This window comes from Micropterus salmoides, unplaced genomic scaffold (genome assembly GCF_014851395.1).
Source record: "Micropterus salmoides isolate LMB-PRFRI ecotype aquatic unplaced genomic scaffold, ASM1485139v1 Ms_hic_scaffold_2, whole genome shotgun sequence".
In the NCBI taxonomy this organism is placed as follows: domain Eukaryota; kingdom Metazoa; phylum Chordata; class Actinopteri; order Centrarchiformes; family Centrarchidae; genus Micropterus; species Micropterus salmoides.
The window spans coordinates 18,419,677-18,447,159 of NW_024041150.1; the positions used below are offsets into that span (position 1 = coordinate 18,419,677).

General features: G+C 40.8%; 1 long non-coding RNA gene across 2 annotated transcripts; it reads left to right on the top strand.

Annotated features, from left to right (window-relative positions):
• Positions 1-17,432: 17,432 nt before the first annotated feature.
• LOC119912384 lies at positions 17,433-26,446 on the top strand. 2 transcript variants are annotated; one of them, XR_005446146.1, is made up of 3 exons: positions 17,433-17,608; positions 21,291-21,383; positions 26,208-26,446. It is a non-coding gene; the product is annotated as an uncharacterized LOC119912384 (long non-coding RNA). The 2 variants fall into 2 exon arrangements; XR_005446145.1 differs by having other exon boundaries at positions 17,441-17,608; positions 26,211-26,446.
• Positions 26,447-27,483: the final 1,037 nt, after the last annotated feature.

Consider the following 27,483-nt stretch of genomic DNA (forward strand, 5'->3'; position numbering starts at 1 on the left):
TCTTTCTCTCACTCTGTATGCAACCTCATCCCATTTAATGCATGTTACTAACTTGACTTCTTCCCTTTCCCGTAGTCTTGTGCTTTCTCGTCCCTCTCCTCCTATCACCTCCTGCAGGTGTTTTTGGCTCTGGAGCGTGGAGTTTGGATCTGTGGTTGAGAGTCACCTGCTGCCCCAGTGTTCCTGCTCAACACCCTCTGCTACAATTATTGTTACTAGTCTTATTATAATCATTAACACTACTATAAATATCTACCATTTTTCATTCAGTCTATAGCAACATTACCTTTACTGTCTGTACCTCTGTGTACAGGTGCTGGTCATAATAATTAGAATATCATCAAAAAGTTGATTTATTTCAGTAATTCCATTCAAAAAGTGAAACCTGTATAATGTATACATTCATTCCACACAGACTGATATATTTCAAGTGTTCATTCCTTTTAATTTTGATGATTATAACTAAGAACTAATGAAAACCCCAAAATCAGTATCTCAGAAAATTAGAATATTGTGAAAAGGTTCAATATTGAAGACACCTGGTGCCACACTCTAATCAGCTAATTAACTCAAAACACCTGCAAAGGCCTTTAAATGTTCTCTCAGTCTAGTTCTGTAGGCTACACAATCATGGGGAAGACCGCTGACTTGATAGTTGTCCAAAAGACGACCATTGACACCTTGCACAAGGAGGGCAAGACACAAAAGGTCATTGCTAAAGAGGCTGGCTGTTCACAGAGCTCTGTGTCCAAGCACATTAATAGAGAGGCGAAGGAAAGGAAAAGATGTGGTTAATAAAAAGTGAACAAGCAATAGGGATAACCACACCCTGGAGAGGATTGTGAAACAAACCCCATTTAAAAATGTGGGGGAGATTCACAAAGAGTGGACTGCAGCTGGAGTCAGTGCTTCAAGAACCACCACGCACAGACGTATGCAAGACATGGGTTTCAGCTGTCGCATTCCTTGTGTCAAGCCACTCTTGAACAAGACGCAGCGTCAGAAACATCTCGCCTGGGCTAAAGACAAAAAGGACTGGACTGCTGCTGAGTGGTCCAAAGTTATGTTCTCTGATGAAAGTAAATTTTGAGCCTGGAGGAAGAGAGGAGAGGCACAGAATCCACGTTGCTTGCAGTCCAGTGTAAAGTTTCCACAGTCAGTGATGGTTTGGGGTGCCATGTCATCTGCTGGTGTTGGTCCACTGTGTTTTCTGATGTCCAAGGTCAACGCAGCCGTCTACCAGAACGTTTTAGAGCACTTCATGCTTCCTGCTGCTGACCAACTTTATGGAGATGCAGTTTTCATTTTCCAACAGGACTTGGCACCTGCACACAGTGCCAAAGCTACCAGTACCTGGTTTAGGGACCATGGTATCCTTGTTCTTAATTGGCCAGCAAACTCGCCTGACCTTAACCCTATAGAAAATCTATGGGGTATTGTGAAGAGGAAGATGCGATACGCCAGACCCAACAATGCAGAAGAGCTGAAGGCCACTATCAGAGCAACCTGGGCTCTCAAACCTGAGCAGTGCCACAGACTGATCGACTCCATGCCACGCCGCATTGCTGCAGTAATTCAGGCAAAAGAAGCCCCAACTAAGTATTGAGTGCTGTACATGCTCATACTTTTCATGTTCATACTTTTCAGTTGGCCAACATTTCTAAAAATACTTTTTTTTAATTTTAATCATCACAATTAAATGAAATAAACATTTGAAATGTATCAGTCTGTTTGTAATGAATTAATATATCCAAGTTTCACTTTTTGAATGGAATTACTGAAATAAATCAATTTTTTTCTAATTATATAACCAGCACCTGTATATTGTGTAGGCTGCCTCCCTCCCCTCTCTCTCATTTATTGAAAGCTTTTTCTTTTCACATGTTTATTTACAGCATTATATGTTGACATTTATATTGTAATAGGCTGTATATTAACTTATTTGGAGGAAACTGGTAGTTCTATGTAAAATCAGACATTGTGCACCCCAATATCGCCAAAATGGTATGATCCTTATATCACTTTGAATCTTCGACTGTGAGATTGACAGTCAATTCAGGCTCTGCCCATCGAAGCATCGAACCTTTGACTATTCGGGGTCAGTCCTAGTTTACCTATACTTGTCTGCATGCCCATGTGCATGTGTGTTTACTGTTTGAACACAGGTAATAACAGACAGACGAATGAATAGCTGTGCATTATCACACGCAGAGCACACACAGGCTAAATTATTTATGCAGCTGTGATATAGCGTTTTTCATCTCTCCTTCGTTTCTCATCTCTCCGTGCTGTAACAAAGCAGATGGCGTATTTTGAGGTGCCAGTCATGTGTGCAGAAGGATGGATAGATGGATGGATGGATGGGATAGTCTCTCAGTCCACACATTTGTGCCTTTTTTGCTCTCACTAAATGTAGCCCATTCCGGCATACAGTCAAAAGCTGCTGTGTACGTGTTTGCATGCACGCCTTGGAGTTTGTGTGTGTGTGTGGGAGGTTTGTTACTAATGTTGTGGGGACATTAGTAACATTAACATAGTCACATTGTGGGGACTCGGGTTGGTGAAAGTCTCCAGGGAAGGAATGAAAGAATGGAAGTCAATGTAATGTAACCAAAAGTGATGGAAACACTACTGTGTGTGTGTGTGTGTGTGTGTGTGTGTGTGTGTGTGTGTTGGTGCATCCTGGTCCACACAAAGGCCCAGCTAGAGTCCATTGGCTGGGCGGGAGCGCGTGCAGTGTAGTAATGAGGGCGTCATTAGTTTGGCTGGGAGGCTCCTCCACTATTAGCTAATGGATTCTCAGCCATCTGCTCTGACAGGCTCCACTGGTTACTCATTTCCACCTCGATCAGTGTGTGCTACTGGAGATGTCTTCCCTCTCTCTGTGTGGAGGCTCAGGGAGTGGCTGAACTCCTCCTGCTGTGTGTTTCAAATCCTGTCTGTTTATCTGGCGCACTGTCAGGCCGCCGCCTGTCCGTCTCTACAGTTGCTTTTGTATCTCAGTCAGCATCTGTACCATTTCTTTTTCCTCACAGTTATTTTATCACTTTCTCTTTGTCTTCTTCCTTTTTAAGGTATCACCTGCTCTCTCTTTGGTTTGCTTGACTGATGATTCCTCTCCAAACAACTTTTAATATAAATACTTGTTTGTTTCATTCTATTTAGTGATACACTATATCTAGTGCCAGTAGTGTTGGCCTATAATACATACAGCATCACAAAGGTCATCACAAGAATAAGATTACACCATGGTGTTGATGTTAAAGACATTTCAACAACACTTGTTCTTTCTTTCTCAAAGTATGACCGTGTCAAGTCAGTGAGCGGAGCTTCTTTTCTGTTGACAGTTTACCAGGTCATGATCGTGAATTGGAGGATGTTAAAAGTACACAAGCAGGCATCAGGGCAGTATAAAGTGCAGTGTGGTGGCCAAATAATTACCCCAATCACCAAAATATGCCTTTTAAAAGCCAAGATTTTGCCTTGGGGAAAACAACAAGTTCTTGGAAAAGACAATGCGTGACCTATCTTGTCAGCTTCACTGGGAGCTGACCTCTTTCTTCTACTCAGGCTGGATCCAGAAATAGGTTGTAGGCCTATTGCTGGTGGGTCTCCACAGGACACAAGCTGTAATAGATTTTAAACGAACTGGCTCCCATGGTTAGAGAATAAACTTGCCCCCCACGGGATCCTTTTGGAAAATGTGTATGAAAACCTGGTCTATTTACCTGCTGTGTGCCGTGGTAGAAGTTCTTGTACTTTATGTGAGTATTTTGTTTTCATTCTGTTATACTTCTAGTCCACTTAATTTCAGAGGGAAATATTGTACTGCACCACATTAGTTACTAGATACTTTACAGATAAAGATATACAAAACATACGAAGATCTTATTGAAAATGATGCTTTGTTATAAATTGGACTAGTGCACCTAAAAACATATACAAGCAGAGCTAAACGTCTGGTTTAAGTCATTTTTCTAGTAAATGGCAAACATTTTACAGCTTCTCAAAATTGATGATTTACTGCTTTTCCTTGTCATAAAACTTATTACAAACCAAACTATCAATCAAACCGATTAATCAAGAAAATAATCAGACCTGATAAAGTATGGAATCAGATAAGGAAAATAAGTAGTTGTAGTCCTATACAAAATAGTTTAATATGAGCACTTCCTCAACCAACTGTAACAGTATAAGGACATTTATTTTTTAATGGAGTTTACAATTAATTAGTAAAAGTTAATACTTTTACTTAAGTGAAGGCTCTGAATAAGTACTCAGCCACTGGCTGTGTACACACTATTCTACCTCATCCTCTCTCTCTTGCTGCTTCTGTGCTTTCAGTCAGTTGTCAAGTGGCTTTAACGCAAGTTTTTGAAATGCCACAAATGTGAAATGCTTGTCAGGTGCACTTCCATCAGCTGGGCTGAACCAAATAAATCATCTTCCTCAGAAGAATGTCAAACAAAAAGGAAAGTGTGTATATTGTAGCTCTAACAAAGCTGAGGGAGTTTTGACCAAAACAATGAGCTAAGCCCTTTCAAGTTACATGTATTAACTACGAGCAAGTTGTCCATTTTTTTAGCTCATACTATTTCCATTTTAGGGTCATGTAAAAAAGTGAACACATTATACACATTTGTAAGGCAGTTTCTTATAAAATCTTTACATCTGAACTATCATTCTCAAGTAACACCAATGGCTGTAATGACCCTAATGCATACTTTGTAATTCATTGCATTCTACTGCATGTTCTTGCCATTTCTGCTGCAGTGGCAGCAATATTAGCTTGACAATCCACAGCTGTTAGACAGCAGCATATTTTGAAAATGTTTGGGGGAACAACAGTTTTCTGCCAGACCCAGTTATTTACATTCACAAGGAATCTCAGTTCGTCCAGTAAAACCCAGCCAAACGCACTTTATTTTCTTTTTACAAATATTAAGTAATCAAACACATTCAAATGTGGTAGGAGCTCACCAGGACAGTGGAACACAATATCAAACAATACATGTCATTATAAATATAGATACACATTCAGTATTGATCTGCATCCACTCTGCCATTCAACTGGCCGTAGAGTAAGAGTAATTGTCTTCCTGTGTGACTAATAGTCTCTATTTGTTTTGATCCGCCTGTATTCCCAGTTTCCCCATGATCCTCTGTCTCTTTCTTTCACTCTTATACTGTCCATCCATTTCTCATTTACTATGAATATCACAGCATCCGTCCCGGAGGGGCCCTTCTAAGAAATTACACACCCTTCGCTTTGACACAGACGTGTTGAAGCATTTATAACACCTATCAGGATGCATTGTCAACATATGATCACATCCATTGTCTCTGGGGTGGGGTGGGGGGCTGTAGCTCATCCAGCACACACACACACACAACACTCATCATACACAGACTGTTAAACATCGAGATGTATCTGTCAACTATATGACACACACATGCATCCACATATCCCACAGATATTACAAATCTTCTCTCTTGTGGTTTCATCTTCCTACTGGTTTTGCATTGCTCCCTTGGGCCCAGTAGAACCCTATCCTGTTTAATTGAGTGTATCTCATCATCTGCAGTGGGCTTTCCCCCCCTCTAATGAGTTTTAAGAGCTCCTTTGCATTCTACCACCCTTTTCACTTCAAGGGAGTCTAGCACTGTGTGTGTGTGTGTGTGTGTGTGTGTGTGTATTATAAGTATTTGTGAGTGATTGGGTGGACTAAGTGAGGAGGATTTAGGCACCAATGCGAATCCTTTTGTTGACATGGAGTCTAAGAAAGTCCAAGTTGGAGAGACAAATGAGGAAGTGGCATACCCTGACACACAGTGACTCGAAAACGAGAATGTGCCTCCAAGTGTCATGGCGTACGCCGTGCAGGTTTTTCCACTTTTTCTTCAAATAAACATCCAAAGACGAGTAAAAGGACTGGATACAGTGTACATGTATACATACCTTTTAAAGAAGATTTTGTATGTTTTGTTGTTTTTTAGGAGGTTGACAGAGGGGGGTCGGTGCAGATTTTTAGTGTGGAACATCTGTAGATGAGTTGGACACCCTCTCTTCATCTTATTACTAAATTTGAAAGTTCAAATGGAGCTTAAAATCAATAGCAGCACTTGTGGTGTGGCGCACCAATGAAATGAAAGGCAAAGGGACCGACTTAACAGTGTAGCCAAAGCATTAGGACAGTGATTCATTCTTTAGTTGCGTCAACTTTTGGTATGTGCACACAGCTGCTATGTTAGTGTCATACTCATATGATACACCGTTTGAAAGCTAAAATCCTTGTGATTCGACCAATGCAAACCATTTCAAGATACAATCACAATCAGCGCCTCTATCAGCCAGTACAATCAAAAGTGACGCGACTCACCTACGAAGCCTCATAGTAATTATATTCCAACAAAAACATTGTCAGAGGTCCAGATGATCCAATCCAGTAAAAACATTTAGTCCAAAACACATTATTCCATCAATAACATCATTTGCCGGCAGACGTGGCTCTTTTGTCATTATAAACGTAATAACTCCGATTTGAATGTAAACAACTATGATAGCTTGTATTCAAATTAGCCACTGAACTCTAACCTTTCGAGTGACACCAAATCCAACCCAATAGGAGCTCACATGTCCCTTTTCACAGCCTACATAGCCAACAAGAGCCCGCACTGTAAGGAAGGGCCAGCCCCTATTGTTTAGTGGGTAGGCCGAGCCAATTGCAAGCAATTGTACCAATGACAGCAGCTATTTTTGTCTCTTGCCACTCTCACATATTGTCTCTCTTTCATGCTTTCTTTCACATCCCTCCCTTGTCTTCCCTCACTCTTCACTGGTATGATAGTCACATATGTTGATCCAGCTTTATCGGGATGTTTTGTCTCTTTAGGCCCCGAGACAGTCAAGTCACACATAGCTACACCTGACTGGATGATGGTGATGCCTCGCAGTGTTTTAAATGGACCCCAGAGAAATTGTACAGGCAGACACGCTTTACCAGTCGTCCTATGCATACACAGACACACACACAAATAAACAAATGGAGACCGTAAATACACATAAATGTGTGTGCACTGGTCTTGTATGAAACACACTCAAGTGTAGTGAGCCACATATCTAGAAGGCCCCACCTCATTTAGTTTGCAAATATCTCCCTTCTCCCGCTCAGTTTCTCACAGTCACACGGACATTACTGTATTAACTGCCAGTTGTCACTTATATACACAAACCCTCACACGCTTGTGGACAGGGAAGGCAGTGCAAATTGCCAGTGCTTACTGGTGCTTTCCAATGACACTATGACGGTGCGTCAGAGTGAACTATACCATTGGTGGTCACCTCAGCGGGCTGCTGGTACTGGTTGATGCCTTTCTGAAGGGCATAACCCCCCCCCCCCCCCCACACACACACACACACACACACACACACACGGACAAACTGCAGTCTATCTTTCCTCATGCCTCCATGGCCATAATCTCCTCCTCTTCTTCATCGCTGTCTTACTCTGTCTTGTAGCAACTCCAGATGCTGTTATAAATAGGGAATTGGGTTCAAAACAGGGGTAGGTAGGGGAAAAAGAGGAAGATGAGAAGAAAAATGATCCTCCTTTTTAAATGTGTGTGTGTGTGTGTGTGTGTGTGTGTGTTTGTACACTCTAGTATGCAAACCAAGCTAAGCGTTCATCTCTCTCATGTTGTGCTAAAACTCCACCTCCGTAGTCTCTTCTTATTCCTTCTTTTTATCTTTGAGCCTTTTATAAGTACTCTTTGCCCTTGCTTTCTCATTCCACACTTGCATCGCTACATCACGTATGCAAAGGGATTGTGTGTGTGTGTGTGTGTGTGTGTGTGTTCGTGTCAGTGATGCTCCCTGTGGTTCCTGCTGTAATTCTGTATGCTTTCAGCTTGTTCTAGGTTCCCAGTGTGACTCAACCTCACATGTCTATTTGTGTCTCTTTCTCCCCTCTCTCTGTCTTCTTACTCCCTACATCTTCCTCTTAGTAACTCTTCCTTGCTTTTATTCTCTATTACATTTTCCCCATATTTTCTCTCTCTCTCTCTCTCCTGCTTTATTTCCCACTCAACATCTCTCTTTTTTCACATTTTATTTCACATTTTCTCCTCTTCCTTCTCTCTCTGTCCCTCCATCTTCCTTACACATTGTCACTCCTCCTCTCACTTTCTCCCTGCTTTACCCTCTCTCCCCTCCTCCTTCCATGCCTGCCATCTCTTCTTTCATTTTCTGACTCAACACCTTGCTCTTTGCATGTCTATTTCTGGTCTCTATCTTCCTCTCCCCATGCCAGCATCACCTCCCCCTGGTTCTCATTATCTGTCTCCCTCTCTTCCTCTCTCCTGCCTCTGTCTCTGCTTAGATACCTTCTATTCCCGAACCTGTCCCACCCACATGTGCACATGTGCGCACACATGCACCCACACAGACACACACCTGCACATGAACACACATGCCTCTGGGAACATGAGAAACATGCTAAAACTCCTTGTTAAATGAAAAGGTGATATCAAGACAAGTATCGTCAAAAGATAAGGGAGGATCCTTCCTCCCTTAGACCCATTCTAGGATTTCACTTGATAGTGCTAGAAGCAGCATAGGCCTAGGAAGTGACGATTTCAAAAATTAAACTTGCACCAGAAATAGCTTTATTGGCCAAGTATGTGTACACATACAACAAATTTGACTCCGGGTTTCTCATTGCTCTAAATAGACTTGCACACAGTTCCAAGAACAATTTACAGGACAGAGACAAGAAAGCCGAACAAAGATAGGGAAACATAAACATTTTCCTGTAATGCGCATACAAGTATATTAAAAATAGTCCAATCGTCCTTGCTTGCAATATTATGTACTCCAGCAAGTGCAGATATAAATAAAAACATCTTACAGCAACAGACTGTAATTTCCTGAAATTTCTTTTTTTATCATTTGAAGCGAGTAATCAGTAATGTGATCAGAAGATCATCTATTGCATGAACTCGTGTTTTTGTCTCTAATGATCCCCACAAAACAGAGCAGATGTTCCTCAGATAGCTGCTGTTAAATTGTAGCACATGATATTTTTTTGTCGCAACAAACAAGCCCGTCATCGGTGATATGATCAGACTGCAACAAGCATTTGTGGAAATGTCTGTACACCTTTGACTTTTCTCTCTCAGAGTGCACTGCTTTTGTTTAGCACATTGTTACTGTGCCCTAATTTCTTTGTCACTTGAAGTTTAGGAGGCACGCCCCCTGCTACCCTCATCAAATGGAGCAGATGTTCATTGAAAAGCTAATTATAATTGTAATACATTTATTTTTTGTCATGCAAACCTTGATAGCTTGACAAACAAGAAAGACATTTGTGATATGATCTGCCAGTAACAAGCATTTGTGTCATTATCATTCATTACAATTCCCTCATCATCTCCTTATAGACTGGTTTTTCTATTTCATCTCTGTTCCCCTTCCTCCTGTCAAAACTTTTTCACCTTGCACAGTTGTTTTTTCCAACTCATCTTTGCCTAGATCCCCAGTGGGACAAGATCCCCAGTGGGACAATGGAAGTATCCTCAGAACTCCATGACAAGGACTCTTGGAAAGCTGTATGCAGAAAACAACCTCTCCACAGGTGAGTTAACTGACTGAAGGCTTTCTTCCCTCATGAGATCAGTCTGCACAGCTATAAATACTAGAAACATACTGCACAGTTCACACTACAATACATGTAATCTAACTGAACCAGCACTTCTCCCGGTGGCAGTACCCTATTCACAATTATAAACTCAACTCTTGCTCTTGTACTTTGTTAAGTAGTAGTAGTAGAAAACAGTGAAGTGAAAGCAGGTACCTTATGTTCACACACACTTATCCAGCTCTTCTTGCACACATGCCAAAGCCTTTCACTGTGCAATCAGTGCATCTAAAATGATCATATACCGACCCAAATTTATTTTGTTTCACTACACACACCGGGAACAGTTGGATTTTGGCACCAGACCCAGAGGGCTTTTGTTTTCACAACTATTATGATTACATTCAGAAAACCAGAAGTCAAGCAGAAAAGTGGGCTACTGGTTCAGTAGCATTTCCTTGTCAGCCTTGTACGCTGTGCAAGTAAAGCTGCTGTGAAAATGGATTGATTTGATCCAGTATACAATACTGTGGCTCCAATGGGGGTTTTTCTACACTGTGTAAGTTTACCATTCAATACACACAATACTACACATAAAAAAGAAATGGTGTTCATTTTTACGCTTGCTTGAAGATGCCTCTACAACTGCTGTAGAGGCTTAGAGATGATGGGATTTTCAACAAGTTCAAGCTGAATTGTGTGTGTGAAACGCTTGTGACACAGTGCCCTGACAGGCCAGTCGAGAGCCCAAATGTAAGAAATTAAATAAACCCATCCAGATTGTCGGTTGTAAGAAAGTTGCAAGCAATGCACAATTCAAGTTTTGTTTAATTCTTGGGCACTAGATACAATTTGGTTTGAGTAATCCTGCACAGAAGATAAGCAAAGAAGTCCTCTGTGTATATAGGGCCTGGAGACACTCTGGCAAAGAAGAGGGCTCTGTAACAGAACTGACTGTGAGAGGAACAGCAGCAGGTATGGACTGTGACAGTCGATGTTGGTATGTTTACAGGGGAAATTTCAGCTTCACAATCTGCTGTATCAGCACTGCTGCTGGTCAAACCAACTGCAAGAAAAATACAGACACAACCAGAGCTACACATAATGACAGTAAATATCTATATGCAGGATTGAAACTGTTAAAGGGATACCAAGTGATTCTGCTGAAAGACTGTTGACTGTTAAAAGATTGGCTGCAATCTTCCATCTTCAGGGCCTGCATACCTCCAGGACTCTGAGGCATGCAGGAAAGATTGTAGCTGACCCATCCCATCCCGGTCACAAACTGTTTCAGCCATTCTCCTCTAGCAGGAGGCTGCGGTCCATCAGGACCAACAAACCCTCTTGCCACAAAAACGGGCTTCTACCCTTCTGTAGCTAGCCTCATTAACAAGGACCGGGTCCCCCACTGACACTCCCCCCTTCCCTCTCACATACAGTATATCTTTGCACATGTAAATATTATTTAATTTCACATCATTGTACATACTTGATATGTTGCACACATTTATTGTCACGCTCTGCCGGTTGGCCATCCTTTGTGTTTACTTTTGAGTTTGGTATCTGCCTTGGTATGTTGAGTTTTGGGTTCTGTCCTGTCTTGTGTCCAGTATCTGTTATATAGTCTGCTTGTCATGTCTAGTCTCTCTGTTTTCCTCTGCTCTCTCTCTGCCTCGTTAGTCTCATGTCTGTCACCTGTGTTGCTCCCGCCCTGCTCGTTAGTCCCTGTGTATATATATACCTGGTGTTTCTGTCTTGTCCTTGGCCGGTCATTGTTCATGTTACCCCCCAGTCTGTCGTGTGTGTACTCTCTGCCTGTAACCAGCCTTGCTTGTCTCGTCTCGTCTCGTCTCCCTGTACTTTTGGATTTTGGATTTCTGTTATTCAGCCACTCACCTGTAAGTGTGCTCGCTTTTGTTTGTTTATTAAAACCCCTTGTTGAACTATACCTGCTCCACTCTGTGTCCTGCGTTTGGGTCCTCCAACCTGCCTCCACACCACGATCGTGACATTTATTGTTTGTTGTTAAGTGTTGTTGTTCTTCTATTTATTAGATTTTTGTCAATCTATCCCATATTTCTACATTTATTTATGTCAACTGTATGTTTGTCTTTGTCTACGTGTAGCACCTTGTCTCCAAAACAAATTCCTCATACGTGTAAAAACAACTTGGCAATAAAAGCTTTTCAGATTCTGATATTTGAACTCAACTGCCAAATAAATACACCCCTCCCTCAGACGCTCTGCCCGCTGTAATTCATGGATGCTCATTGCCAACTTGACCAGTAAGTTACTACTCTGCTGAAATATGGTAGAATCCACGACGTCTGCTGGCTGAAGGCATGTTAGCTCCAACAGTGTGTTTGGCAGTACTTTAGAAAGTGAAACAACACAATGTTAAATATGTATGGAAGCAAAATACATTTCTAAGCCAAAGCCTAAGCCATGGAGTGTAGTTTATGTATTGGTAGGATTACCGCAAGTAACTTCAACAGTAACGAAAAGTAAACAAACATCATTAAACGAACAACATGCAAGCGCACACATGCAGCATCCAAAACACAGTGGCATAAAAAACTAGCAAGAGTTATTTGAAATTGTTTTTACAAAAACACAGTGACTGATATGTGTAGTGGAAGAAGAAGGTAAAGTGGAAGTAAGGTTTGTATCAGATGCAAAGCGAACAAGTAACATAACGTCTCTGGTAATATTAGGCTACATGGGACAGCATTTAGTGTTATGAATCAACCTAAATAATCCCACTGTCATAGCAAATTTTGTATTTTTAGGTCTTCATGGCCATAAAACCCTTCACAAACATTTTACAGACAAATATGATACTATAACGTTAGAGCGGACAAACCCACGGCAAGTAAGGAAACTACTCTAAACTCGGTTGTGGGTTAGCAAACTGTCGCTACTGCTGCAACAAAGCTAACCAGTTGGGATCAGCCATCATAACATGACAACGAACGGACGAGACAGTACTGACCTGTCGTTTGTGTGAAAAAGCAAATGTGACATTACTCGCCTGTCCAGCAGAAACAGAGCAACCTGTGCATCGGTTTTCATTACCAGTGTTAACACAGGTCTTCCACCTGCCTGGTCATATATCTTGTTTCGCAATGTGTACTCTTCAGACCTTTTCCTCTTTGGCTGTTTCTCAGCCATCTTTCCTTCTGGACAGTGTCCTGTAATGAGTCCAGTGAATTTCTTAGCATATCATTAACCATGCTCCTCAGAATAAATAAATTTCCCCTCTGATTTTAATTTTCAGTGAAAAAAAGTTCTGATAAACCCACTGTTCAATCTGTAAACTAGCAGCTATTTCCCTCAGAGGTTGATGCGGACCAAAATAAAGCTTAAAGAGTGTGATTATTGGAGACAATGAATGCTAATGTTGCTGTACCACAGGCAGTTGTTTTCTAATAAGTCTGCCATAACAACTTGCTTGAGAAGGTGTTAACATGTCACAGCCCGAGTGGCCAAAAAGTCTATTAATACTGCTTTAAAACATGCATAATTTAAAGTTGCCATACTTTGAGGTGATTAATAACAACACACTGCTATAAAACATAAAACTAGCACCAAGTTAGTTCTCACTTGGGCAAAGTTTTGTCTGGTTCCCCCATATTCCACTGGAAAACTAATATCCAAATAAAAACAAACAATGCTGATGCTGCACTGCCATACATCTAACACTTGTCTGGTACACCCTGGCGCTTGGGAAATGGATATGCACTGCAGTGTTGGGATGGAAAATGGACACAATACTCTTTCAATCTGTTGAGGACAACTACATTAAAGATAAGCAAAAAGAAATGTTCCAAGTCTGTCCCAGTGCTGAAAAGAAAGAGGTCAGAACTCCGGTGTGTTAGAGAGGACAGCAGAGTTCAAATAGAGATGTGTTCATACTGGTTTATTGTGAACCAACAATGCTGTGGGGAACATGGAGTGACATTTGAGAGAGAGAGGACCTAGGAGCTCTCCTGAAAAGATTAAGAGATTTTGAGAAAGGTGGAAAGAGGCAGACAGAGTGATGGATTGAGATAGGAGGGGCATGTCGACTGAAATTGGAAGTGAAGTATCTGCAGCACTTTGGACGCACACATACTCACCGTCACCATCTGACAATCAGGGGGAGCGTGTGTGAAGGGGAGGCACCTCTCATCCAGCTGTGTCCCTATTGCCCATCAGAGCTATCTGCCCCCTCCCGTTCACTTTCTCTCCAAAACCGTGTCTCTGTTTAGCCCTCACACATCATTAGCTAGAAACCCCATCGCTCTCTCCTAAGTCCTTTCTTTCTTAACAGCCTCTCTTTCCGCCCATACTCAGTCCCCCCTACTGGACAGAGAGGGGGAGAGTAGCAGGAGGTTGGTGAGTCAGAGGCAGGTGTCTGACAGCCAGCCAGCCAGCCAGCCCAAGAAATTTCTCATCCACTACCTCCTGTGTTTCTTTCCCATCCACCTCTCTCTCTGTGTGTAGTCTGTTGAGGCCCAGCGCTGCTCACTGGAGATACCAAGACCCACAGAGGACAGCCAAACCCCAAGCCCCATATCTCCTCCTCTTCTGCTCCTCCTATCATCCATGCACTCCTCTTCTTTTTTCCTTCACTCTCATTCCCCTTCACCCTGACATTTTCTTTTTATGCACCTGAAAATTTCTCTCTCCTTTTCCGTGCTCTTTCATTTCGTCTAACGTCCCTCCCCACCAGAGTTTCCACTGCAGTCCGGTCTTTGTCCAGGTTTCTCAACCAGCGCCGTGCTGGCACACATAGCTCTCCTGCTGGGACACTGCTCACACAGCACATATGTTGCTATGGCCAAGTGTTCACTCACACACTCATAACACTTTATACAGATGCAGGCCAAACGAAGAGCCCCACTGAGAAATAAACGATGCTTGTTTATGTGCCGTGCTCTTGTTTCAAGTGGGTGTGTGTGTGTGTGTGTGTGTGTGTGTATGTGTTTGCATTAAGCATTCATCCTGTCTAGTTCACCTTTGGGACAGCAACTCCCATCTCTCTGTTCCCTCTTTTCCTCTCTTGTTTCCTTTGTTTGTTTGGTAAAAATTCTTTGAGCTGCAATCAGATAGGTTTGTTGTCGCCCACATTTTGTACCTGGCTGCTGTTGGTGCCTGCTCCAACTTATGTGTTTTCAGTCTTTGCTCCCCTTTTACCACTGCAGTCTTCACATTGCCACCAAACTCACCTTGATGCACAACCACATACACAGGCAGTGCATGTATAAACACGTGCTGTACAATCAGGCTCTGTCTCTCTATGGATATTGATTCGTGCCAAGCCCTACTTCTATATCTCTTCTTACACAGTAGGTCTACATTCATCCTAGCTCACATCTACAAATAAGAGTGTCAAACTTCCTTGCCAGACACACTTTTTTTGACATGTGCAGAGGTTGTAATTTCCTTTTTTCCAGTTATTCCTGTGTGCAGCTCAAATCACAATGTTAGTAAGTACAGCCTGGTTGCTGATAATACAGTAAATGCCGGTTAAACATACGGTGGTAACTTCAAAAGGCTGAAAATGCACTATACTGGTGGTGGACAAATCTGTACAATATTCTGCAATCCATAGTAGGGATGTAACCTTGTAGGGTCATTCACATTCATGTTGATTAAGTTAATAATCAAACTGATCAATTTGAGTCATTATCACATGATGCTCCTATAGTGAGATAAATCAACTCTTGTGGTTTCTGAGGCTGTAGATTTTGGTTGATTAATTTCTGATAATAATTTATGTTGCTTCTGAAACTGTGCAATATAAGGTGGTAGGTATTTATGTTACTGTAGGAGTAATATAATATTTTTTGGACTTACAAAGTCCAACTTGTAGCCGCTTATTATCCACAGGCCCAAAGGACAGGAGAACGCTACCAATCCAGAAAGTACTCTTACATAATTAAATGTCCTCAGAATGTAGCCAAATAAAAAAGACACTACTTATAATACAACAAAAGCTAATAAGTATGCTTGCTTCAGTGAACTCACTGACGTTCTCATGTCCTCACACTCATGTTCTTATCCTTTCTTTATTTTTTACACCACTCAAATTAGAAAGGACGTTGGTCCAGTGTTGCCTCCATTCACCCTTTGAAAAAAAGGGCTCGCAGTTCAGAACAGAACCCTCCAGAAATGCTGCCAGACTCATCGGGCTTTCTGAGTGGATGTAATGACAAAGCAAGGAGACAAACATGTATCATATGTGGGTGGGAAAGGGCAAATGATAGAGAGAGTTTCTTATATGTTGTAGTCTGTGTCACTGCGATCACCTTTAGCCCCGGGTGAGTGGGTGGAGCAGCATTTGATTTATTGATTGCTATCTGGATGTAAAGAGAATTTCAACAAAGTCAAAAATGCTTCTGAAATAAAGTGCCTGCCCCTGCTTAAAGTGTACTTTGCCCAGTGCATGGAGGGTTATGATGTTTACATGTGTAAACACACAACCAGGACAAAATCTGATTGTAACCATTACACTACAGCAACTGAAAAACAGCCTGTAGCTTTTGTGCACACATACACGCTTGCACAGCCATCCATTTTTACTGCATCCATTCGTCGTATTCATCCCCTTAGCACCCCTTATTTCCTCCCTCCTTTCCTCTGTTCCATTTCCCCACCTCTAATTGCTCTGCCGGTTTCTCTTCCCTCAAATTCATTGCCTTTCATGCCCTCCACTTCTTATCACAGTGACTCGATATTTATCTCTGCACTGTTCTCGCTCTGATCACCTGTTCCCCTCTGCCTGCTCCCAGCTGTGTTTGTACATTGCAGTCCATGCACTGAGATGGCTCTAACAGCTGAGACACAACCATCAATCTATCTATAAATCAATCATGCGTTCACCTGCTGGTACTTCTGTGTGTGTGTGTGTATGTGTGTACGCTTGTATTCATGGGCACGCCTTCCATTTGCCTCCATTTTTCCTCAATATCTTCTTTCTCCCCCCTTTTTATTGAACTCCTTTAGGGTTTGTGGAGTGGTTTGGTCTTCTACGTTTATCATCTGCTTTGTTTTTGTGCCTGTCCTCATGTGACCATGCATGCAGGTGCATCAGTAGACGCACGATTGTAAATGAATGTATGTGTGTGTATGTGATCGCGTGTGTCTGCTTAAGCGCTTGACTGCTCCTCCTTTCAGCTTGACTTGTTTATCTTTCCCTCCTACCTTTATTTGCCAAAAGGCTCAATCCCAGAAGGCTTGTGACAGTTTTACTTGTCAAATGTGTGTTTGCATTTCCCCCTCTGTGTGTCTGCCTGTCTCTCCCTGTTGTTGGTTTGGTCTCGTTCACATTTAAAGTTTCCTTGACTTGTCTTACTCCTTGGTTTGGAATGGATTGGATTGTGAGTGGAAATTAGCATCAAACACAGTAAAATGGATTATTAAGGACATTGTACAGCAACATTTTGCCAGACACTAATATATGGAAATGTCATGCCATGTTTGAACAAAGAGTCCAGAGTTCGCATGAATACTGAGGTGAAGCTTCAGAATGTTTTGTCGGGTAAATTTAAAGTGACAGTTTACCTGACATTGTAGTAAGTCCTAGATTACCAGCATTGCAAGTGATGAGTACTACAGAGTACAAAGGTCAAAGTATAGTGCAAATACTTAAAAATATTCTTAATGGAATGAAGGAAGAAACAGGGAAAAAGTAAAAACTAAGAATATGGAGAGAGAAGTACATGGAGAATTAGAGAGTGTGTTTGCGTGGGACAATGATGTGCCATAGTCCGTCATAGTTTCATCAGTGCCAGCACAAACTTGAGGTGTAATCATTACTGGTATTTGAACTTTACCTCACTTCTTCTGCCACACACACTTTGCCTCTCCTCTTTATTCTTTAAATGAGAAACCAGTGGCTTGTGTTTGACGGAACTGTAGACACACTGCGGATGTGATAACAAGGTTCCCACACTCGTCAAGAAGGGAAAATCTCCTTGCCTGAACAGGTGAGAATCGAAACCTGACCAGTATACACTGTGGGAAGTGTCCAAATGGACTACAGTTTGTTAAAGTGAGTGGGCCTATATACTGACTAGAATTTGTTTTCTCCTGGGCTAAAAGTTCTCCAAAGGTAAACAAGCTGAAGCAGGTTTTTGGTTCTGTCTCGCAAATTCGACATGGCAGAAGCACAAAGACAGGCCAGGATTAATAGCTTAAAACGGAAAAGGATCCGGAACATCCAAGTGGCTTGATCCATTTAGCTGACAGTCTGGCTCACATTAGAAATGGAACAAAGTGACAGCCTACAAATCACCACCGTGTTTGTGTGTTTTACATGATTAAATGGTGGAGGGAGTATTAAATCAAACTAAGCCTGCCTCACACTCACCAGCATAAGGACTCTCCTTTCTCAGTAAAACAACAACTCCTCTACATTCATTGCTCAGAACACCGATCCATTCTTGTTGACCACAAGTTTTGTAAGTTGGCAGTCTCTTTGAAAGTTATCTTTTGTTTGGAAGTTATATCAGACCCCAGAGCTGGCTTGTTGATACTGTATCAGCAACACAGTCATTATTCTTGCACTCACATGTCATTATATAATCATATTTAATAGCCATGATAATCACATTCTTCCCAGTTGATTATGTTTAGTCTTGATTTGTATTCATGTTGATTGTCAACTTATTGTCTCCCGCCATTGGACTACAGGTAAAACTTTGTCTTTGTTACCATACATTGGTCCATGCACTGTAAACAAGCATTATTTTTAAAACACGCATGTATACAGCAGAGTTGCAGGCATACTGATCCCTTTCAGTATATTAAGTTTTTGTTCTTTTTTCTTTCTTCCCTTTCTCTCAGTTCCTCTCTTTATAGCTCGCTCCACAGGCTGAAGTTGACCCTGTAAAATGTTTGAGAAGTAATGTTTAGACTAGAACTTTAATTCGGTCCCCTTCGCTCAGCTCTGTGGAGTCATCTCTGTCTGCTGCCTAGATGGCATTTCATATAACTGAATCAGGAGTATAAGATGTTGAGACTGACTCTATCCCATTCCCCCCCATTACTTTATCATTTGCGTCATGCTGTATCGCTTTCCCTTGTTATTTCTGTGAAGTGGAAATAACATGAACATCAAACGTTTGTAAGCCACCTTTTCTGCTATTATTGTCACTCTCATGTCACTGTCTGCTTTCTTTAGTTGAAAACTTGGAGAGAAGTTAAACTTGTTTTGTGGTTAAGTTAAGCAGATCACATAGGAGATACATTTTTTGCTTCACAGACCTGCATTTCTTTGTCTCCATGTGTTGTGTGTGTGTCTTTGATCCTATCATACGGTTAGTAGAAGTCTGCATATTTTGGCAGTTCAACAAAGGCATGTTGAAACTCTTGAACTTTTCACTTTTCTCTCTACATGAGGTGTTCTATTTGCACGGATCTGGCAATATGATTAACACTGCAACAATGCAAGCAGTACTTGTAAGTAGTACTTGCTACTATAATCAATATTTTTGTAATAAGACTGGGTCAAATGTCTACGGTTGCTCATAGTTTTTAAGGCACATAGAATTATAACCAGATTCTGCAGATCCCCTGAGCTCTATAAAGGTTTTAAGCATCTCTCAGCTCGTTGTTTTGGTTTTCCAGCCTGCAACTTTACTTTTTTTGTTCACTTTCACTGCTTCCACCAGCAGGCAGTTATTTCAGTGAAAAAGCTCACAAAAACAGACTCTACACTCAAGGGCATGTCCAGGGAGTGGCCTGAAATCTGATTGGCCACCCCAGGTGCCACCCAATTATTCAAAACTATAATTGGCTACCAGCCCAATGAGACCAACAATTTGACAAGTATTTGTGAATGTTCATGGTTTTCTCATGAAAGTCAGGGCTCAACAGTGCGAGTATTTCACTTGTATGTGCCCCTAAGAATATACATGAGAACCGGGGGAAATGGTTTAAGAGCACAGTGTGCGAGTAAGGACTACAATCTACTGTAATCTTCAACCACCCACTACCCCCCACCACTGCTAATCGTTCAAAATGTACTCCAGCTGGCCATCAATAGCTCCATGGGAAGTCCTGTTTGAGCAGCTCACAAGAACAGCAAGAGAGATGCGTCATATGAGCATGGTTGTAAATTTAGCCGAGACAGGATGCTAGTGCCATTGTGCCAATAAGTGCTACTTCTAGCCAGCCTCCTCCGAAGTGAGGGTTCACACTGACCTTGTTTCGTCCATTTGAACCGAACCCTTGAGCATTTACCCCCTCGGTGTAGTTCATTTGGGTTGGTGTGGACGCCAGATACGGACTCTGGTGCAGACCAAACAACCACTCTCTGGTCCGCCTCGAAAGGTGGTCTCGGACCAATGTCAAGTGAGCTCTGGAGCGGTTCATTTCTCAAACCAATAACAGGAAGTGTATTCTATGTGTCATTTCCTTGGTTATAGAACATCTCATGCTGTTTTGGTGACTGGTGAACTAGTAGTCTGTCTGCTACCAAAATGTCAACTAGCAGGGGACAAACCTGGACCCACGACAAAGAGAGGTCAATTTCTCACTTATTAGAGAAGATAAAATTAAGGAAAATGAATTTCAGCGAACTGTTGAGCAGTGTTGTGTGAAAGTAACAAAACTGCATCAACAGTCAGAGTTCTATAGTATGTATTTTTTTATTTTCTGACTGCAAGAGCCCTCCGTCAGTGCCTCACTTGGGCCACCCCAGTCAAGAAAGTCTGGACACACCACTGTACACTTTCTGCCCAGCACCAAATAGTGGACAGGCAAAGTTAGGGACTAGCTGGTGAACATGGTGGAGCAGCATTTAGCAGATTAATTGCTGGATATGTCTTTCAGGAATTGGTGGTGACCAAAACAGAGCTAAAAAAAGGACAGTTAATATTTTAATTATATTCATCAGGTCGCCACAAGCACTCCAAATTAATGTTACTCAGTCAGCTGGATGTGTAAATAAGCTACTTTTACAAGTTTGCCATATAAACTTAAAAGGTGAAATCAGTTTATGAATAAAAGACAACAAATGGCCTCCAGTACTAGAGTAGTACCAGGTAACAGGTGGGAACACTGTATCCACAGGATTCAACAATTGCACTAAACCCATGGCAGATATACAGAAGGTAATAGGCCACGAAAGCCAATATGATAACGAAATCATGAGAAAGGAAGGGTGGTTGGATTGGTAGCAGTGCTTCGGGTACCATGGTTGGCCAGCATCTGTAGCACTCTGCTCATTTATGTTTCATGCGCTGTACAGGGCTTCCTTCCATGGCTACCAAGACTATTGAATACACAAGCTTTAACATTATTACATACACAGCATGAAGACCATGAAAATACACCATGAGACAGAAAATAATCTCCTTTACACGTGTGTTTTGGTGGAGTTTTTGAATTACATTTCAATGAATGTTTGTGCTTACTCTTTCTTTAACTGGGCATTGCGGAGAAAGGAACAAGTTTTCTCACAGCTGATTTTTTCTTTAGTTCACACTAAATGTTACTAAAGACCACTGATAGCACCTGTATACACACCACAGGCCGAGAATAATATGTAACTTCCTGCTGCCTATTTGTCCAACCAACTGAAATCCCTCTCTTGGCAGGCACCAACATTGTCTAAACCTTTTATGCACTGAACTGTTTCATTCTTTCATTGTCTTTCCCTTTCAGGACATTATTTTGCCCACACTCCGTGGACACCAAGAACAAAACCTGGTCTTCTTTTGAAGATAAGCTGCCAAAGGGCTGGTGCTATGCTGCCAAGTGAGTAACCGTCTGGCCTTGTGTACCTGACCTCGGGTGGTGTACGTGTATATGTGTGAGTCGGTGTGTGTATATGTGCACCTGACACTATATACAACCTGCCAGCCACCTGCTGCCAGGTCTGCTCACCTACAGTCACCAACCTCACCTCCATACACAGAATCACTTCCAGTGCGCTGTTTGTGTGTGTGCTCTATGTAGAACCTCTTCCAATTGTTGTTTTAGTATAATTTTATAATATACTTTTTTTGGTCAATGTACTGCAGTATGCTGTTATAAGATTAGCAACACCAGACGGTATGAAGAAGATTTTCGTTACCAGGCACATGTAGTAGGTGAAGAGTCTTACCAACTTAACTTAAATGGTCTAAACTTAAGTTAAAATTGCCACAATCCTTATTGAAAGCAAAGCAGTACACAATACATGTATTTTTCAAAATATCTTTACAAAAGCCTTTATCCTTATTTATTGCATTTTGTTTAATTCTAGTGTCAGAGTGCATTATAGCAATACAAAGTTTTATTTACAAAGTTTTATTTGCTAAAGCTGAAAAAAAAAATCAAAATGATGTTGAAATGTGATGTCAGTGTCATTTGACTAACTTAACTTCTTTTACATTTTATATTTTCTGTCTGTCAGGGTTGTGTAGATAGTTTTATTCTAATCCGCTGCTCTTGTCTTCCTACCCTTTCCACCACAGTTTATCCATTCCTCTCTCATCTCCACGTGTCTCACTCCTTTTTCTCTCCTCGCCCTCCTGTCTCTTCTCACGTTATCTTTTCTGTTTTTTCTCATTCCACCTTACGTCTCTCACTTCATCTTGTCATCCCTGTTATCCCTCATGCTTTCATCTGTCTCCCTCATTCTTACCCTTCATCCCTTATCTCTGTCTTTCTCTCTCCTGTCATGCTTTCATCCCTCCCCTCTTATCCTTTCTGTCTTATCTCATCCCACTTTCCGCTCATCCTTTCATCCATTTCCACGTCTGTCAGTGTAGTTACTTTACTGACTGATTGTCGGAGACAGTTTTGCCTAAACAGTGTACAAAATGTCACTTTCAAAAACCAACAAGGATCAGTTTCTGCAGTCAAACCACATTGGGCTTCTAAATTGAAATATCTACAGCATGTTGCACCTGTTAGAGCAGAACAAAAGTTTTGACCACTTGTGGCGCTGTGAGGTATTTATTTTTTTACATTTTGTTCATTACATTGTATTGTGCACAAGGATACATAATGCACATGTGTAAGTACGCAGGCGGTGCAATTCCCGTCCTGTCACTGGTTTCATGCTATTTCACCTCAGTGCAAAAGAAGAATACTTTGAAGCAAACATGTATGTAAACAATGCATGGTTTATAATATAATTTAAAAAATTGACTTGCAAATGTTTTATGAGGAAAGGAAAGCCCTCAACACATTTCTTAGACCAATGTCAGGGACCAAACAGTCAGGCAATGAGGAGAACAAGAGTTTTGTTGAAAAATAAGAAATAACAAACAATAGAAACCACAAACTTAACAACTAGGCCTATAAAAGAGGTCGACAAAATATAACTATACTCAAAACAGCATACAACAAACAGAATACAAACGGAACAAACGGAACAAACTGACCTAACGAATGAGACACAAGGGAACATATATAGTGGCTTGTGCCAAACCAATTTACACACAAGGGAAAAACAAAATGGACGACAACTTCAACTAATACAAAGAAAAACAGACTAAACCCCAAATCCCCTTCCAACATGGCAGCACATGGTATGGCTTGATTGACAGGCCACAGGATATAACAGTCCTCCACCCTTGGCCACAACTTTCTTCCACCAGTACAGACCTCTCTCCAATATGGTAACACAAGAAACAATGATTAATATAACAGAAAATGTTTACTTAACCCTACAGTGTGAAAATGTATGCACTGCATTTAAACAGTGTATGGCAAAAAGCAAATACATGTATATTATAACTCAAATAAACTGTGTAATCAGAAATCGTTAATTGTTTGGGGTGTGGCTAACTGCAAAAAGAACTTAACGTGTGTACTTAACAAAACATGGTAGACTTGTGTGCTGTATTACCATTGCTGGTGTTTTGGTGAGAAAGACTGGAAAGGTGAGAATGTAAACAAAACTCCACAGGGCACCATTAAGGTGTAACCTGATGATGTCATCAGGGTTGTCTCAGTTGTATAGAACGAAGTGACGGTTTTGGATGCACTTGGGACTAAAAGTCAATTTAAATTTATATCTTGTGAGTCCCCCAACTTTATAAAAGTGTAATTCTAAATCAGAGTAACTCTTTAAAAAAAGTTTTTTTAATTAGGGCAGTGTCAGATCTTAAATTGGCTGGTAGCCTTGGAATTGTCTCTCAGCATGTGTGTGTGTCCTTGTCTTTCCTGTAGGACCACTACATGGAGTTATATATTTAATAAAAGGCAACACACACACACACACACACACACACACACACACGCACACACACACAGTCATGGATAAATCTATAGATCAACATGCATAAATTCATCCACATGTGCACAGCTACAGCACACACATCTTACGTGTCAGTTAAATATAACTTTGGACAAGCCGATCTCACTCACAGCTTGAGATGCAGCCATGCAAAGGTGGATGAGTACAGGTGATGGGTGTGCATGTGCTACTTCTCTTTGTGTGTGTGTGTGTGTGTGTGTGTGTGTGAGAGAGAGAGAGAGAGCGCATCTGCCTCCATTCGACCACATGGCGACTCTGAGTAGCCTCTATCTCGGCTTCACTACAATCAGAGTAAAAGTGACGCGTTGTTCCAAGGCACCGCAATTAGGCTGAGTCACGTCAACGCTGGACAGCTCTGATGAAGGGCTATTAGAGAGCAAGGGATGATGGAGGCACTCATCACCCCCCCACACACACACACGTACACACACACACACACACACGCCACCACCACCACCTTTACCACCATCATCACCATCCGTCACCATAACCCCCACTGCATGGTCCCCCACATCCATCACCATTATTGCCAAACTTTCCCAGGCAACTACTCTGAGCAAGAGTCATTCTAACCTGGCAGCGCTCTCCCTGCCATTTTTCCCTCCACTCCTTTTTTGCATCTGTCTCATTTCCTGCCACGGATTCATATATATTTCGGGATAAGTGCTCTCCGTGAATCTTACACACCTGCTTTCTCTCTCTCTCTCTCTCTCTCTCTCTCTCTCTCTCTCTCTCTCTCTCTCTGCCTTTTCCAACTTTCTATCCTTCATCCTCTCTCCTTCCTTCTGTTCATCTGCACATCTATTCATCTTTCTCTCTCCAGCCTCCTGTGAGTGCTTCACTCTCCCTCTTCCTTCCGTTTTTTTTTTCTCAGAGTCATGCACCTCTGTTAATAGCTCAATTTCTCTTATTCTCCCCTTATCTTTGATGCATTTCACCTGGTTTGAATCATTTTACTCATATAAATCCATCTCCTCCTCCCTCACACTTTTTTTCTCATGCCTATTGTAATACCTTACTACAAAGCCTCTATGTGAAAATGAACATTCCACAAACTCGGAAAGTATTATTTTAAATTGAACGATATTCTTACAGAATAGTGTTAGCTCTCCGAAAAATCAATCTTTTACTCATTTACTGTAGTTTATCTAACAAATTACCTTCATCTAGTGACATTTTAGCGTAGCTAAACAATTTAACATCTCATGGATAAAATGTTTTTTCTAACTATTTGAATTAAGTAAGTATTAGCTCACATAGTTTACTGTTGTCATGGTGATTTGGTATTATGTTTACAAATAGTGGTTTTAAAGAGTTTTGTTGACTTAATTATTTGACATTTGTGGTGTTACAAATATAATTACATGCAAACAAAAATAATCTGTTTTAGGAACATACGCATAAGGGTTTGGTGAATGCAAACTGTAATGCCACTTGAGCATTAATTGACATATGTTTCTAGGTGAGTCAGCTGTGAAGTGCACAAATGGAGGAGTTTAATCAAATTATCATAAGTCCCTCTTGTACTCCTGAAAAGGTGTCTGACATACTGTATTCAACAAAGATGGCATTTTTAAGCTGTGCCAGTCTCCCACAGTAGCATTGTAGCAGTGGAGAATAGTGTCAAAATTACTGACATCAACATCAACCCACAGTGTATTTGTCACTAGTAGCAGCTGGTGATGTCAGATATGCATTACTATACAGTAAAAATGAGTTCTTGCAAAGTTCTTAGTAACCTCTAGTTAGTTTCAAAGTTGTAACTGAATAAAATCAGGATGCACCAGTAGTCAGTAAATCCCTTAAATTTCAATTCAGTTAGTAAGTATTAGCTGTCTATCTCCAAAAACTTAAACACAAAAATCACTGCAGCATCAAAACAGTTCCAGAAATAACAGTCTCAACAGGCCAAGCAGCAAAATAATCTTAGCTGCCATTCCACTGCTAAAGGTACGACATTCTTGATTATTATTTGTATATACAGAGGTAAAAAAAACTGATCTATCAGATCAAGTTAATGAACATTTTTGCAGTTTAATGTTAGAGGGAATTACTACCTAATTTACCTCTTCTTGTCACTGTGTGCTGATCAAATAGTGGGTTATATTTCACCAGTTTTTATGCAGCAGTTGCACCTAGTAGTTGTTAGGTATATATATTGACAAAAAAGCTCTATGGCTGGACTAGTTTCTGCAGTTACAGTAATTCAGTGATGTGTACATCTCATTTTAATAAGCATTTCTCATCGACCAAGTTTAAAGAGAAGAAGAAAATGCCTGTCTGTTCCTGCTGAATAAAAAAAGAGAGTCAAAGGTTTCTGTCTGTGCCAGCAGGTGGGAAACGCCTGTTGTGCTTCCTGGATGACTTTAACGTAATGGCACCACTTTGGCTCCCAGCCAAACTACAGACTACAGCTTCTGGAGCAACCACCATGAACAGACCCTAAAGTGTGTGTATGTGCGTGCATTGTACTAATTTTCTAATTATTATTATTATTATTTCCTTTATTTGTATTTTGTTTTTAAATTTCACATTTTAGGTTGTTTTTTTTATTAATTGATTAGTTTTTTGTCTATTAAAACACACAAACACACGTTACTGTTTAATTAATTTATTTTATTTAAAAAAAATTTAACACACACACACACACACTTACTGTTTTATTTATTGACTTTTATTTTTAATATTTATTTTCCTGTAATTTTTATTTTATATATTTTTATTATTATTATTTTATTTTTTATTAACACAGAGAAACACAACTTTTGCTGTTTTATTTACTTATTTAATGAAATTTTGTTTGTAAATAATTGTTTTTATGTAATTTATGTGTAGCTTTGGCAATATTGTTGTTATACATTCATGCCAATGAATTGAAAATATATCTGAACTGTTCTTGCTGGTATTCATGGGGCCCCCTGGTGGAGGGAGGACTCACATCTCACCTCTCCTTCACTTAAACTTCCACTTTTCCGATTTAGCCATGCACCCTATTTTACTATAGCCATAATTTCATAATGTCTGTAAGTATTGTACTGTATAATTCATTACATTACATATAAAGCCATGGCCTTAGAAGTTCTCCTTTATTGTTTGGGACAGAATATTTTCTTTGCTTTACTTTTTTTGGCTTTATATTTCAGTAATGGTAGCACTACTGTACTGTAGTAGTAGTATTAGTAGTAGAAGTAATAGTAGTAGCCAAGCAGAGAGCCACCGTTTTATAATCTTGTTAATAAAAGGGTTGTTTCAACAGTGTCATTGTACTGAAAGGGTTTCGCACCTCTTTCTCTGATATAGCCTACCGAACATCCTTATTATATTTTTCTTTCATTACGTTGCCATTGCTTTGTGGTGCCCTAAAAGCTAAAATGATCATTATAAACGCAGCCTTTGTAAACCTGGTAATTGTGAGAGTTTTATTTAATTAAAAGTGCCTCTTACTCATTTTAGCAATCTGTCTATTTTCTACACCCTCTGTCCTTCTTTCACTCTCATCCACCTACTGTGTCACTGTCTCTATGCATTTCACCATGGTTACACCTGGTAATGTCCTTGTTCCTCCTATCTGACATTTTATCCTCCTCCATCACCCTTTGCCATCCG